The following is a 17225-nucleotide window of genomic DNA, read 5'->3' as shown; positions in this document are numbered from 1 at the left end:
TTTCTTGTTTGTTTGTTTGTTTGATGCAGCCTATTGCAAGCTCTTAAAACTCTCCATGTGAGGATTTTCTCAGCCTGCCATTGGGGCCGGCCACAAGTGCTGGGGTTTAATGGCCGTGGGAGTATCTGAAAGCTAAGGAAAGATGAGAATAAATACCCCTGCTCCCTCACTTCTGCAGGGATATTCTGAGGGGGGTTCTACATTGAGGTTGATTTTTCTCTTCTAATCTCTTCGGCTGCTTCAGTCCTCCCTGGTCCATCTGATGTCTCAAAGGCACAACCACAAACATTCACATCAACAGGACACAGGCACCTGTAGCTCCAGCCAGAGAGCAAAGACGTGGAGAAGCACCCTGGGGCCTGCACCGTGTGACTGAGGGAGCAGGTGTTCACACTCACAGCTCATGCTGTGCAGCCCGTGAGCATCAAACCCCACAGGCAGAACTACTGATGTGGTTTTTAATAAATGTATTATTCCTCAGGCTCCTCTCGCCCAGGCCGAGGGGGAATACTGAATGGTTATAGAGCAATTAAGACGATGCCCGGCAAACATTAATAAACAAGACAATAAGGATCTCTCTCTCTCTCTCTCTCTCTCTCTCTCTCTCTCTCTCTTACATTTTAGGTTCTTTTAAATTTGAGAACAGGATCTGAAAGCAGAACATAAGGAGTTCACCAGGTAAAAGAAGCAGAGAGGAGGCAGTGACAAGAGGTGGCATTAGTGGCATGTGGAGGCTGTGAGCTGGTTCCGATTTCTCTGTTGGGTGCATCTCTCTGGAGCCCCTGAGCCAAGGGATCGGCCCTGGGCTCCAACCAGCAGTGGTGGGTCAGGGTCAGGGTCACTCCAGAGTCAGGGTGGAAGCATAAGGGAGAAACATCCAACTCAGACCTGGAATGGGGCTGGGGGACAAGGAAGAATAGAGACGGAACTTGAAGGTGCCTCAGTGCCCTAAGCCCCCACCTCAGGGTCCCTCAGAATTAACAGAGGCCTCTGACCCATCACCTCCCTCCTGTTGTAGGAGGGAAATTCCATCATTTCTGTTCTGGACCGTGCACTCAGTTCTGCTCTCCTCTAGGCTGTGCAGAGGAGGCTGAGTCAGGCCTGGGGATTCCCAGGTCTCACAGGCCTCTTCACACAGGCTTCTTTGCTAGCAACAGAGTTGTCAGAGTACACTCCTTTTTCTGATTGGCTAAAATCTCACCTGAAAGGTCTGCTTTGGGCCAGAACCGGTTTGGCTCAGTGGATAAAGCGTCCGCCTGCGAACTGAAAGGTCCCAGGTTCGATTCCGGTCAAGGGCATGTACCTGGGTTGCGGGCACATCCCCAGTAGGAGGTGTGCAGGAGGCAGCTGATCGATGTTTCTCTCTCATCGATGTTTCTAACTCTCTATCTCTCTCCCTTCCTCTCTGTAAAAAATCAATAAAAATATATTAAAAAAGAAAGAAAGAAAAAAAGAAAGGTCTGCTTTGGGCTACTGCCAGCTGCTTCCCTGGCCCAGTCAGCATTCTCTACATTTTCTAGATTTCTCTGCATTGTCCCCATCCTGGATACAGTACTCAGGGCAGTTGCTGCTGGCCTGGCCTGGCCTGGCCTGGCCTGGGAGGAAGGCAACATCCCCATTCCAGCACCTCACCTGAACCACCTGGCTGGGCCCCTGTGGAGGCAGGGCCCTTAGAGTGAGGGAGTGTGGGCCACGTGGGTAGATGTTGCAATGAAGGAGTGGCTGTTAATATGACTCCGGGTTATGGGAGGGAGGCTCCCCAAGGACGTCCTCTGTTCCCTCTGGTGGAAGCTTAAGCTTGGGGACTCCCTCCTGGTGGGAATTCAGGGAGAACCTGCCTTCCCTGGAATCCTTGGAATCTGCACTGGTCAGTGGGGTTCACTGTGAACATAGTAACCATCTGTCACCAGAAGCGCCATCCAGGACCCATTCTGCATTCACTGCAGGAACCAAGAAACTGTTGGTTTTAAAGGGTCTGTGGCCTCCTTAATGCAGCAGTCATATGGAAATACTGTCCCCAGAACATTATTTCCCTTTAATAACAATTTACCAAGCATTCATCCCTATATTTTTCTAAATCTTATGGAGCTACTCACATATGACCCCTTATGAACCTTTAGTTAACCAGTTATATGCATTTCCCATGACACATATAAAGTAGGTCCTTTCTCCACACAACCTATCTCTATAAAATCACATTTTACAGGATCTGAAGAGTCAAATTAGTAGCAGAGTGACCATGGATAAACATTTCACCACGAAAGACTCAGGTTTCCCTCATCTGTAGTTGGAACACACACCTCACAGGACAGTCATGAGAGCAGACATACCTGTAAGAGTCCCCACGATCCGTGCTGAGCCACATGCACGTTAGTTTGGACGTAACTTATGGGTTCATCTTTGTTGACATCACGAACAAATACAGAGAAGTCTTCTTGTTATTTCTCATCTCTGTTCACATGTTGGAATTTCTATGATTTTTAATCCCTACCACTTGCCCCATCATTACAGAGAGGAAAGGGGGAGGTGGTGGACCACATTAGCTGCATTTGACCATGAACCCCCTGCTTTTCCCTCTGAAGTGCCAGCACAGAACTGCCATTTAATCACAACTTCAGCTCTCAGAGTCTGGTCCTCCCCTCAGTGGGCTCACAAATGGGGAAACCTGAGTACAAAACACGGAGTCACACACAAATCGATGAGAGAAGAACAAAGTGAGTGCAGCTTTGTGAGCTACATGGCCTAGGAGGACAGACTTCACCCATCTTCACTGGATTTAGAGGAAGAGGGACTGGCCGCTCCTCACTGTAGCTGCTGCCACATGTCGAAGAGCCCTGTCCCGGGTGCAGGCTGAGTGCCCTTCACTTCCCACCCATGGTCAGGGTCCCGGGCAGCTCAGCTCTGACACCTCTATGCAGTCTAATTTCCTGTAGTTCTGTCACCCTTCCCGAAACCCAGCAGATCCCAGACGGTGGGTACTGTACAATATTTTTATACCCCTACAGAGTTAAGGTCCTGGGTTTTGAGGATGAAAATATAAGGATTCTCCCTTCTAGGAGTTCACATGCAGAAGGGGAGACACACGTGGGGAAAATGAAAAGACAAAAGTGTTCAGCAGCCACTAAGGGGAATGGCAGACACACTGACTAAAGACAGTGCTGAAGGTTCGGAACACAAAACTACAAACTGTAATGGTGGCTGTTGGTTCAGTTACTTTCTGTTTTCTCAGAATGGGCTGGCAACATGGGGCCAGAGGATGATGGTTATTTGTGGATTAATTCATGAATGATACTTTTTCAAGATGAGGAGGACAGGGAGTCAATGGTGTAGAGGTCATGACGGGACTAAGACAGGTTTCCAGGTGTGCTTCTCAGAGGAGGTGATGGCTCAGGATTAAGGGCCTTTCCAGGCAAGAACATCCTGCCCCACCCAACGCTGGCCTCTCCCCCCTGTGCTTGCTGCCCACCAGCCCAGATCAGCCCGGGCAGGAGGTTCAGGACGCCTGCCCCCAGCAGCTCGGCTCATGTGCACATGAGCGCTGTCCACAGGCCCGCCATCTTTGTGGGGTTAATTTGCATATAACTCTGATTGGCTGTTGGGTGTGGCTTGAGCTTAGCAGAGGCATGGCTAATTTGCATGTTTCTCTTTTATTGTAACACGAGAGGCCCAGTGCACAAAAATGTGTGCACTCACAGGGGGGCGTCCCTCAGCACAGCCTGTGCCCGCTTGCAGTCTGGGACCCCTCAGGGGATGACCACCTGCTGGCTTAGGCCTGCTCCTCGGGGGATTGGGCCTAAGCTGGCAATCAGACATCCCTCTTGCAGCCTGGGAGCCCTCGGGGGATGTCCACTTGCCAGCAGGGAGCAGACCTAAGCTGCAGTCGGACATCCTCAGCACTGCTGAGGAGGCGGGAGAGGCTCCCACCACCACTGCTGTGCTGGCAGCCATCAGCCTGGCTTGTGGCTGAGCAGAGCTCCCCCTGTGCGAGCGCACTGATCACCAGGGAGCAGTTCCTGCATTGAGCGTTTGCCCCCTGGTGGTCAGTGTGTGTCATAGTGACCAGTCATTCCCAGTCTTTCTGCTGTTAGGGTCAGTTTGCATATTACCCTTTTACTATATAGGATAGAGGCCTAGTGCACAGGTGGGGGCCAGCTGGTTTGCCCTGAAGCATGTCCCGGATCAGGGTTGGGGTCCCGCTTTGGTGCCTGGCCAGCCTCGGTGAGGGGCTGATGGCTGTTTGCAGCTGGTTACACCCCCTTCAGGGTGGGGGTCCCCACTGGGGTGCCTGGCCAGTCTGGGTGAGGGGCTGAGGGCCGTTTTCAGGCTGGCCTGCGACTGAAGCTCCCAGCCTCTCCTTTTTTTCTTTTTCTTTTTTTTATTCTGGGATTTATTTCCCGTCTATAATTGAAACTTTGTTGCCCTCACTGGTGTTCCCAGCTCTGAGGCCACGCCTGGCTGAAAGGAGGTATCTGGGGTTTTTTGGCTTCTATAATTGAAACTTTGTTGACGTCTTGCTCACTCCAGCTCTGAGGCCATGGCCTGCTGAAAGCCGGTATCTGGGATTTGTTTAGCTTCTATAATTGAAACTCTGATGCTTTTGGAGCTCAGAGCCAGACCACAGCAGGCGGGGAATCTTGTCTTCCTCCATCACTGGAGCAAGCAAGCCTCCTGCTTGCTTCAGCTGTCTGGCTGCCGGCCGCAATCTTTGTTGGCAGTTAATTTGCATATCTTGCTGATTAGCCAATGAGAAGCGTAGCAGAGGTATGGTTAATTGCCCTTTTTGTCTTTTATTAGATAGGACTAGAGGCCCGGTGCACAAAATTTGTGCACTCAGCAGTGGGGGGGCGGGGGGAGTCCTTCAGCCCGGCCTGTGCCCTCTCACAGTCTGGGACCCCTCAGGGGATGACCACCTGCTGGCTTAGGCCTGCTTCCCCAGGGATTGGGCCTAAGCTGGCAATCAGACATCCATCTGGCAGCCCGGAAGCCCTCGGGAGATGTCCACTTGCCAGCAGGGAGCAGATCTAAGCTGCAGTCGGACATCCTTAGCACTGCTGAGGAGGCGGGAGAGGCTCCCACCATCACCACTGTACTGGCAGCCATCAGCCTGGCTTGTGGCTGAGCAGAGCTCCCCCTGTGCAAGCGCACTGACCACCAGGGGGCAGTTCCTGCATTGAGCGTCTGCCCCCTGGTGGTCAGTGTGTGTCATAGTGACCAGTCATTCTCAGTCTTTCTGCTGTTAGAGTCAGTTTGCATATTACCCTTTTACTATATAGGATAGAGGCCTGGTGCACGGTTGGCGGCGGCTGGTTTGCCCTGAAGGGTGTCCCGGATCAGGGTGGGGGTCCCACTTGGGTGCCTGGCCAGCCTGGGTGAGGGGCTGATGGCTGTTTGCAGTTGGTCACACCCCCTTCAGAGTTGGGGTTCCCACTGGGGTGCCTAGCCAGTCTGGGTGAGGGGCTGAGGGCCATTTTCAGGCTGGCCTGCGACTGAAGCTCCCAGCCTCTCCTTTTTTTCTTTTTATTTTTAATTCTGGGATTTATTTACCTTCTATAATTGAAACTTTGTTGCCGTCACTGGAGCTGAGAGCTGGACTCTTGCTCACTTCAGCTCTGAGGCCAGGGCTTGCTGAAAGCAGGTATCTGGGGTTGTTTAGTTTCTATAATTGAAACTTTGTTGCCATCACTGGAGGTGAGATCCGGGCTCCTGCTCACTCCAGCTCTGAGGCCGCAGCCTGCTGAAAGCAGGTATCTGGGTGTTTTTTTAGCTTCTATAATTGAAACTTTGTTGCCATTACTGGAGCTAAGAGCCGGGCTCCTGCTCACTCCAGCTCTGTGGCCACAGCCTGCTGAAAGCAGGTATCCAGTGTTTGTTTAGCTTCTATAATTGAAACTTTTTTTGCTTTCGGGTCTCAGAGCCAGGCCACAGCAGGCGGGGAACCTTGGCTTCCTCCATCACTAGAGCAAGCAAGCCTCCTGCTCTCTTCAGCTGCGTGGCTGCTGGCAACCGTCTTGGTTGGGTTAATTTGTATATCTCGCTGATTATTAGCCAATGGGAGGTGTAGCGAAGGTATGGTCAATTACCATATTTGTCTATTATTAGATAGGATAATAGACAAAACGCCCAGGTTTCCTTCCAAAATAGGTTGTCATACCAAGAACCTAGGATATCTCAATTTAAATGCAACAAGATAATGGGAAAATGCTAACTGAGGTGACACAGGTACTGACATTTCTGAAAAAGACTTTAAATCAGCCATCATAAAATTGCTTCAACAAGCAATTCTGATCACCATTGAAAGAAATGAAAACAACAGAAAACCTATAAAATGACAAAGAAGAACCAAAAAGAAATTTTATAACTCAAAAATAAAATAACCAAAAAAAGTTTTTTGTTTTTTTTTTTAAATATATTTTATTGATTTTTTACAGAGAGGAAGGGAGAGAGGTAGAGAGTTAGAAACATCGATGAGAGAGACATCGATCAGCTGCCTCCTGCACATCTCCCACCGGGGATGTGCCCGCAACCCAGGTACATGCCCTTGACCGGAATCGAACCCGGGACTCTTCAGTCCGCAGGCCGACGCTCTATCCACTGAGCCAAACCGGTTTCGGCAACCAAAAAAAGTTTTAACGGATAGACTCACCCCCAGAATGGACAGGACAAAATAGAGAATCAACCAACAACTTCTTGGTTTCATTCCAGCATGTGAGAAGCTATAAATCGCCACCCCACCTAAAAACATGTAAAAATTGAACAAACTGAAAAATCAACACGCTTCTTAGATTCTTAAGAGAAGTGGGTCACATGAAAGACACTGCCCCCAAATTCGAGAGCCCATCCAGCAAATACAGAGACTTCCAGTGATCAAGGCACAAAATTCACAAGCACAGAGCACAAAACTCAGAGTAACCTGCCCAGGGAGAAGCCTGGCCTCTAATTGGCAAGTGGCAGAGGCTCAGCATGGACCATCTGAGAGTTAAACTCCAAGGGGAACCCAGTCACGGGGCCGCCACACCTTTGTGAGCTTTATTTACAGAAGCTCCACTGGATCTCACAGTGAATGTTGGAGAAAAATCCTCTATTGCTTCTGGGAGGGAAAGTTAAAGGGAATCATTTTGAAATGCTCTAGAACATTCTGTGTTTCTTAGCAAGGTCCATTCTCTGAACAAATTATTGACCAGAGCCTTATCTTCGGAGGTTTTATCAGAGCCTAACTGACAAGTGGACAAGACATATTCAACTCCAGCCTCCTCTAGCCTCCGTGTGGGAGAAGGGCAGTATCCAACTCCCGCCACTCTAAGGGGGAGACTGAGAAGCACAGCTGAAGTTCACAGCGCAGGGCACAGGCTCACGAAAAGGCTGAGACCTACTCACAGGCCCACCGACCACTCGCCACACCTCACACCGCATGACCAAAGGCCTCTTTCCCACACTTTCTCTTACCCAGTGCATCCTGTCCAGCTGTTACACAAAGTGCCCTGAGATCTGAGAGAATCTCAGGGGCTTGCTTGCTGATTCCAAAGAAATAACCCAGAGAACGAGCTGGGAAGGACATAGGTTTATTAGGACTTGCCTGCATCCTGGTGGAGGCTGGTGAAGTTTCCCCCAGAGGGCGTTCCCAGCACAGGGTGGTATGAGCACAAAAACAAAGCAAAACAGGGTGGGGGTGGAATGTACTTGCCCACAAGCTGTGCCAGAGCAAAATGCTGGCTGTTTCTGTGCAGTTGTTTACATTCTGGGCTCACATCTAGAAGCAGGTTCTCCTTGGTCTCTCTTAGGCCCAGGAGCTGGCCAAGCTCCCAAGGACTCACATTCCGCTTACTTTGGCTTTCATCCTATTTCACAGGGTGGGGGGGGGGGGGGGGGAGTTGGAGTGTGGAAGGGGACCATGTTCTCACAGACCACACACCAGCTATCAAGTAAAAATTATAAGGTATACTAAAAGCCCGAGCCAATTTGGCTCATTGGATAGAGCATTGGCCTACGTGCTCTCCTCTTTCAAAAAAACCAAAATAAAGAGAATAAATGAAAATAAAGAAAGAAAGAGAAAAAACCCACTTCAAATATGAGATTAAAAGTTTGAAAGTAAAAGGATGAAAAAGATATACCATCAAAATTTAAACAAAAAAAAATAGGAGTGGTTGTATAAATTACACATCAAAGTAAAGAAAATTACTAGGGACAGAAAAGGACATTACTTAATGAGAAAAGAATAAACTCACCAAGAAGACTTAGCAAACCTAGGTTCATATCATCCAAACGTCAGAGCTAAGAAATATATAAAATAAAAACTGATGGAGTTGAAAGGAGAAACAGGGAAATGTACAATTATAGCAGAAGACTTCAACACCCCTCTGTTGACAACTTATAGAACAACTACATGGAAATTAGCAAAATATGAAAGAACTATATGCCCCAACTGTAGGATATAATCAAAATTCATATTCTTCCACCCAAAAACGAAGAAGGAGATACATTATTTTCATTTGCTCATTGAACATATACCAAGATAGACAAGATGCTGGACTATAAAACAAACCTAAAATCATTTCAAAGACTTGGAGCCAAACAGAGTGTGTGTTTGATCACAATGAAATCAAATGAGAAATCAATAGCCTAAAAATGACAGGAAAATCTCTGTACACTTAGAAACTAAACAACACATCTCTATATAATCCATAAATCAAAAAGGAAATCTCAAGATGAATTGAAAATAAACTGAACTGATTGAAAAGGAAAACAATATATCAAAAGGTATTGATTCTGCTAAAGTAGAGGCTGCTATAGCACTAAAAGTGTGTTAGACAGAAGGAAAAGTATCCAATCTACAATCTAAATTCTCATTGAGAAATAGACAATCTTGTCTATATGAAGGAACAAAATAAATCCAAAACAAGCAGTTTGAAGTAAATAAGATAATAGCAGAAATCAATAAAGTTAGAAATGAAAAAGAACATAAATCAATAAAACAGAAACTAATTCTTTGAAATGATTGATAAAATTAACAAGCCTCTAGCAAGACTGACAAAGAGAAAAGAGCAAAATTATCTCTATTAGGACTAAAAGAGATGGTATCGCCATAGACCGTGCTGACATCAAAGGATAATGAGGGAATAACATAAATAATTCTAAATACATAAATTTGAGACCTCAGACAAAATGGGCCAATTCCACAACTTATCCAACGTAAAATAAACAATTTGGAGAGAACCAAGATGGTGGCATAGGTTAACGCCGGAGCTTGCTGCCGTGAACAACCACTTCAAAAATACAACTATAAGACGGAACGGACATCATCCAGAACCACAGGAAGGCTGGCTGAGTGGAAGTTCTACAACTAGGAGGAAAGAGGAAACCATACAGACTCAGAGGAGGCGCAGTGCTGAAGTGAAATACTAAGGTTCGGAGTGCATGTGGAGCAGGGCGGCAGCGGAGGGCACGGTTGTTGTCTTCAATCAGGAGGGAGTTTCAGACTCTGAGCTCCAGATCCGGGTGAGTCTCTAGGGACCCAGATTCAAACAGGAGAAGCGGGAAGGCAGCTTTCTCTCAGAGGTCTGCAGCGGTTGCAGAGCTGGAGACGGAACTGAGAGCAGCCATAACTGCTCGCTCCACCCGCCCTGTAGATCCCCTGGGGACCCGCCCCGCCCAAGCCCTGCACAGAGGCACTTGCCGGAGAGCCTCAGGCAAAGGCTAGATTAGCACCGCCCTAGAGATTCAGCACAGTAGCGCTCTCACTGCAAACACAGCTGACTCTCATAGCCAGTTAGCCTGGAGGTCAATTCACCGCCACCCCCTGTATTGCTAAAAACAATCAAGGCTTAACTACAACAAGACTGCACACAAAGACCACAAGGGGGTGCACCAAGAAAGCATAAAAAATGCGGAGACAAAAAAACATGACAGAAATGGAGGATATAGAGCTAAAAAACGCACTTTTAAGGGCTTTCAATAATTTGCTAGAAACTGCCAATAAACTTGATGAGAGCCTCAAGAAAACTAATGAGACCCTCGATGTTGTGATAAAGAACCGACTAGAAATTAAGCATACACTGACTGAAATAAAGAATATTATACAGACTCCCAACAGCAGACCAGAGGAGCGCAAGAATCAAGTCAAAGATTTGAAATGCGAAGAAGCAAAAAACACCCAACCGGAAAAGCAAAATGAAAAAAGAATCCGAAAACACGAAGATAGTGTAAGGAGCCTCTGGGACAGCTTCAAGCGCACCAATATCAGAATTATAGGGGTGCCAGAAGATGAGAGACAGCAAGATATTGAAAACCTATTTCAAGAAATAATGACAGAAAACTTCCCCCACCTGGTGAAAGAAATAGACTTACAAGTCCAGGAAGCACAGAGAACCCCAAACAAAAGGAATCCAAAGAGGACCACACCAAGACACATCATAATTAAAATGCCAAGAGCAAAAGACAAAGAGAGAATCTTAAAAGCAGCAAGAGAAAGAGACTCAATTACCTACAAGGGAATAGCCATACGACTGTCAGCTGATTTCTCAACAGAAACTTTGCAGGCCAGAAAGGAATGGCAAGAAATATTCAAAGTGCTGAATACCAAGAACCTACAACCAAGATTACTTTATCCAGCAAAGCTATCATTCAGAATTGAAGGTCAGATAAAGAGCTTCACAGATAAGGAAAAGCTAAAGGAGTTCATCACCACCAAACCAGTATTATACGAAATGCTGAAAGGTATCCTTTAAGAAGAGGAAGAAGAAGAAAAAGGTAAAGATACAAATTATGAACAACAAACATGCATTTATCAACAAGTGAATCTAAGAATCAAGTGAATAAATAATCTGATGTACAGAATGAACTGGTGATTATAATGAATCAGGGACATAGAAAGGGAAGGGACTGACTATTCTTGGGGTGGAAAGGGGAGTGGGAGATGAGGGAAGAGACTGGACAAAAATCGTGCACCTATGGATGAGGACAGTGGGTGGGGAGTGAGGGCGGAGGGTGGGGCGGGAACTGAGAGGAGGGGAGTTATGGGGGGAAAAAAAGAGGAACAAATGTAATCTGAACAATAAAGATTTAATTTTAAAAAAATAAAAATAAATTTGAATAGTCCTATAACTATTTAAAAAATTGAATTCATAATTAGAAAAGAAATCTCCAGTCCTGGCCTGTGTGGCTCCAATTGATTGGAGCTTCTCCATATATTGAAAGGTCAAAGGTCCGATTCCTGGTCAGGTCATATACCCAAGTTTTAGGTTCATTCATGGGTCGGGGAGTATGCAGGAAGCAACTGATGGATGTTTTACTCTCATATCAATGTTTCTCTCTCTCCTTTCCTTTCTCTCTAAAATCAATTAAAGCAAAAAACAAATAATAAAATCAATTAAAGCATGTCCTTGAGTGAGGATTAAAAACATAATAATAATAAAATTTAAAAATAAATAAGAAATCTCCATCCCAGGTGGTTTCTCTAAAAAATTCTACCCAAATTGGTGTTAAAGAAGTAACACCAATTTTACATAATTTCCTCTATGAAATACAACAGGAAGGAATACTTCCCAATTCATGTTATGTAGCCTGTTCTATCAAAATAAAACAATGTATAAAACAGAAAAAATGCAGGCGAATATCTCTCAGGAATATAAAATGCAAAAATCCTTAATAAAAATTAGCAAATAGAGTTTATCAATCTATAAAAGAAATATAAATAGAAGGAAAGTTCCTCAACATAATAAAGGCCATCTATGATAAACCCTCAGCTAATATCATACTTAATGGTGAAAAACTGAAAGCTTTTCCCCTAAGATCAGGAATAAGACATAAATGTTCACTCTCATTCTTTTTGCAAAATATATTTTTATTGATTTCAGAAAGGAAGGGAGAGGGAGAGAGAGATAGAAACATCCATGATGAGAGAATCACTGATCAGCTGCCTCCTACACACCCCACACTGGAGATCGAGCCCACAACCCAGACATGTGCCCTGACTGGGAATCAAACCATGACCTTCTGGTTCATAGGTCGATGCTCAAACACTGAGCCACACGGGCCCAGCTGGATAGATAAGTTTTGACAAAAGAGCCAGAAACACACATGGAGTAAGATAGTCTCTTCAATAAATGGTGCTGGGAAAACTGGAAATCCACATACAAAAGAATGAAACTAGATTATAGTTTGTCCCCATGTACAACAATTAATTCAAAATGGATCAAAGACCTAAATATAAGACTTAAAACAATAAGTTACATAGAAGAAAATATATATACCAAACTTATGGACCTTCATCAGAAAGAACATTTTATGAACTTGACCCCAAAGGCAAGAGAAATAAAGGCAAACATAAATGACTGGGACTATATCTAACTAAAGAGCTTCTACACAGCAAAAGAAACTGACAACAAAACAAAGAAGCAGCTAACCATATAGGAGATGATATTTGCAAACAGTAGCTCCAACAAAGGCTTAATTTCCAAAATATATATAAAGAACTCATAAAACTCAACACCGAAGAACCCAATAAAAAAAAATGGGCAGAGGACCTGAAAATACACCTCTCCCAAGAAGACATACAAAGAGCCAATAGGTATATGAAAAGATGTTCCACCTCACTAGCAATTAGGGAAATGCAGTTACCACCTCACACACGTTATATAAAACAAAAGCTACTGAGGTAGTTTTTTATGTTTGGAGATGAGCATGCCTTTCCTCTAGGGCAGGGGTGGGCAACCTTTTTGTGAGTGCGTGCCAAAGCCAGAAAAATCTCTGACTCAAAATTCTTCTGGGTGCCAACCCTAATTTTTTGAGAACATGTTGCATCTACTTGATATCTCTTAAGGTGTACGTATGTGAAGAACCTTGAAGAAATAATAAAATTCATTCGAGCGACAAAAACACAGTATATGATGATGAAAAATACATTTATTTTTTAATGTATACATGTACACTGATAGTCCGACAGAAAACTTTATGACTCTGTTTGATATTATCAGTGGGACTTTTGCTGCTGCATCGCTGATGACAGAGATTTTACATCAGGTTTATATTTCGTGACCTTCAGAGATATGCACGAGCTACTGCTTTCATCTGTCAGGCTACTCCTATTAGGAGACTTAACAAAATTCATCACTGAGATCAAAGATTCACAATTGTAAATGGAAGATTATAAGAAAGGGTTTCGTGTGCCAGCAAAAGTTACTGGCATGCCATGTTTGGCACGCGTGCCAGGGGTTGTCCACCCCTGCTCTAGGGCCTAGAGTCTAGGCCTTTATTGTGGGGATTTTCATTGATCTGGTCATTAACTGACCTGGGTGTGAATTTGCTGTTAGTGGCCAGCCTCTGTGCATTAGTGGCTTCAGATTCCTCCAGAGAACTTGTGTTTGTCTCCCTACCTAACCTCATGTCTTCCTTTTGTGCCTCTTCCCAGGGAAAGTCTGTCTTTTGAGCTCTCCCAGCTACATCCCACTTTTATTCATTGTTTTTAGTCAATTCCTGTTTGTTTGTTTGTTTGTTTGTTTGTTTTAAAAAAGGCTTATTAAATGGTGGTGGGTTGTAGGGTGGTGTCTTTCTCTGATGTCAAATCTCAGGCAGGCACTGTGCACTTGGGTTGTATCACAATGGCCTTCACAAGCCAGGCAGGGCCTCTCCCCATTCCAGCCCCCCCCAGATGCAGCTGGTTCCCACCAGCATCCACGGGCTCTGACTCAATGCCCTTCCCTTGCAGAGGGCATTTGTTACCTACAGGAGATAGGGGAGATGGATCCATCCAGAGAATTTTTATTTCAGAGACTGTTTTCATTTCTAGATGTGTCTTTTATTATTTTTGCTAGAGGCTCAGTGCATGAAATTCATGCACTCGGGGTTGAGGGGGGGCGGTTCCTCAGCCTGCCCTTCACACTCTGGCAGTCTGGGAGCCCCCAGGGGGGAGCGGGCCTAAGCCGTCAGTCAGACATCCTTAGAACTGCCACAGAGGCGGGAGAGGCTCCTACCACCACCATTGCACTGGCCAGCCATGAGCACGGCTTGTGGCTGAGTGGTGCTCCCCCTGTGGGAGTGCACTGACCACCAATGGGCAGCTCCTGCATTGAGCCCCCTGGTGGTCAGTGCACATCATAGTGAGGGGTTGAGCGGCCTTAGCATTCATTAGCATGTTATGCTTTGATTGGTTGAATGGATGACCGGTTGACTGGACACTTAGCATATTAGGCTTTCTTAAATAGGATATTTTCCATTTTATTTATTTGTTATGCCTTTTCCCCTGCCAATCCTTGAGCATATTTATCATGGGTGTTTTAACATCCTTGCCTGCTAAGGCCATATGTTTTCTTCACCATTTTTCCTTTTCCATTGACTTCTTTCTCCCCTCATTATAGTTCAATATTGTTCTCTTTCTGGGTATGTCTGGTAATTTTCACCAGAGGCTGAACATATTTTATTTTATTTTAATTTTTGAGTTTGTTGCACATCTTTAAAGAATGTTAATTTTATGAAAACAGGCAGTTAATTTACTTGCAGACCGTCTTAATCCTTTCAGGTTTCTCTTTAAGCTTTATCATGGGTTAGAGTACTACTAGTCAAGGTCTAGTCACTACTAAAGCGTGGTCTTTCTGGTATCCACTGAATGCCAGGTATTCATTCACAGGAACTCCGCACTCTGGATGTCGAACTCAGATTCCTCCAGTGTGTCCTCTGGGAATGCTTCGGACTAAGCTCCCTGATCCCTTTCCTCATAGAATTCTGATTAACTAACTAATAAAGGCAGAAGAGGGGGGGTGGAATTCAGTTTCCTAAAGGGTTGGATTACACAGTGGCATTATTTGGAAGTTGATGGCTGGTATAGCTTAGCGATGGTTCTCAATGACTTGGTTACCCCTTTGAATGTAGGAGGAGGTGGCCTGAGGTAAAATACTCCCTCCTGGGCAGTGGAGAATATTAGTAAGAGGCCAGTTAAAGCCATGGACACTGTAGCAAATCTCACCAACTCCATGCCTTAGTCGTCTACTCTAGGAGATCACAACTGGCCACTCTTCCTGACCTCTCTTCTTGAGGAATACTGAGGTGTGTTAATCTTCACAGGAAATAAATGAGAGGGACTATATATATTTTTAATATATTTTATTGATTTTTACAGAGAGGAAGGGAGAACGATAGAGATTAGAAACATCAATGAGAGAGAAACATCGATCAGCTGCCTCCTGCATACCCCCTACTGGGGATGTACCCGCAACCAAGGTACATTCCCTTGACCTGAATCAAACCTGGGACCCATCAGTCCACAGGCCAACGCTCTATCCACTGAGCCAAACTGGTTAGGGCGAGAGACACCATATTGAAGTCTGGGAGCCAGGGTCCCCGATTCACCCCGTGGAGGAGAGTCCCTCCCTAAGGCTCACCACCTGCCTGTTGTTATATTAGTGACATAAACTTCTGTGTCTGAGCCAACATACACTCTGGGCCGATTTATTACCACAGTCTGGCCTGATCTAATAATATCAAAAGAAAAAAGTGTGTGGACACAACATTTTCACTTATAAAACGGGAAGAACCCAAGAAGTATGATAATGCACTCTCACACATTGGTGGGAGTTTACATTGATAAGCTTTTATGGAGGGACATTTGGCACTGTCCATCAAATGACAACGCTCAGTCTTTGATCAGCAATTCCATCTCTAACCGTTTATTTTGCTACATCTTGGACATGTGGAAAGTAATGCAAGTATAAGGCTATTTGTTGGTTTATAGGAGCAAAGATGGAAAACTACCTCAATGTCTATCACTATCAGACTGCTATGGAACTATTTTCAAAATGAGCAGATATTTACATTCAGCTATGAAAACACCTCTAAGATACATGGTGGATTGGGAAAAGCAGTGTGTAGAGCAGACTGTGGCTCGCGTTAATAATGGAGAGCTGTTCGGGTGACAGGTGGAGACAGGTGTTGGCTGGTGTGTGTGGAGAGTGTTTATGGAAGGACAGCCAGAGGCTCTAACAGTGATGCCTCCTGAGAGCACACCTGATAGATGTCAGTTCAGCTTGGGGGACAGAGACACTTCCTGCTGTTATACTCCTCTGTGCGGAGGTTTTTGTCAGGAATGTGTGGTAGCTATTTAAAATAAGTTTAATGTAAAACAAACCAAAAAAGGGGGAGGAGGGAATAAATAAGAATGTAACTATTTTAATGGTTTCTCATGGACTAGACTCACACGAAATGACCCTCTTTTCTTTGGGATTGTCAGACAGGATCTCATGAAAACATTTGAGCTGATGATGATGGCAAATTAGCATCTGGGAATGTGTCTGGAATTCAGACCAGATCAAACCTCCCCGCCCACGCCTCACTGCCTCTTTCACAGCCAGGCATTTTCCCCCGGCCTCCCTTCCTCTCAGAGCTAAGTGGGGCATGGAGCTGGCCTTTCATTGACATACTTTCTCCCAAGTCCATATCCATCAAAGTGATTTTGATTTTTTTTTTGAAGCACCTCATAGGAAGACTGCCTTGTTGAAAGCTGTGTTTGAATCTGGCCACTCTGTCCTATACTCATACTGATGTTGCTTCAGAATTATACATGCCCACGTTCCTCACACTTGTATGAAATCATAATATTGTAGATCAGCTTAATGCACTTTGTGAATCAAAACTTAATGTGAGGAGAAATAAACTTCCTTTTATTTTGGTAAGAAAGGCTTTCATTGGAAGTGACCACACAAAGCTAGCAGCTCAAACTCCAGATGTGAGCAGTGAGTAATGACCACAAAGGACATTTGCTGTCATGTGCCCCGGCTCCTGGAGGAGGAGGGGCTGCCTTGGTTGAGGAAGTGGTTACTAGACCAGGAGGAACCAAATATGGAATGTTGCTGCAAAGGGGGATCCACAGACACAGTATTAACCTTAACCCAGGAAATGCTTCCCCTCCAGCCACTAGCAGACCTGAGGCAGCGTCACTTGTCTCCAGCAGACTGAGCCACTTAGTCTGGTCCAGAAAACAATTGGTTAGAAGAGGAACACATACACAGAATATCAGAACAATAACCTCCACCAGCCATGTGTCTAATCCACAGAGAAGAGCAGAGGTTGACTTAAAGACAGAAAGGATTTAAACATAAATAGATACTCCGTCCTTGAACAGGACGGCCTGTGTCAATTTCCTGAACCAGATACATAGATTCGGTGTTGCTTTCATCTAACTATTGATAAGATTGTTTTATAAGTACAATTTTTCTGCTTTATTCCAGAATAATAAATGTACA

Source organism: Myotis yumanensis, unplaced genomic scaffold (genome assembly GCF_028538775.1).
Source record: "Myotis yumanensis isolate MYYU_CA2020_CCGP unplaced genomic scaffold, mMyoYum1.0.hap1 SCAF_6, whole genome shotgun sequence".
NCBI classification, from domain to species: domain Eukaryota; kingdom Metazoa; phylum Chordata; class Mammalia; order Chiroptera; family Vespertilionidae; genus Myotis; species Myotis yumanensis.
This window is presented reverse-complemented; position numbering follows the sequence as displayed.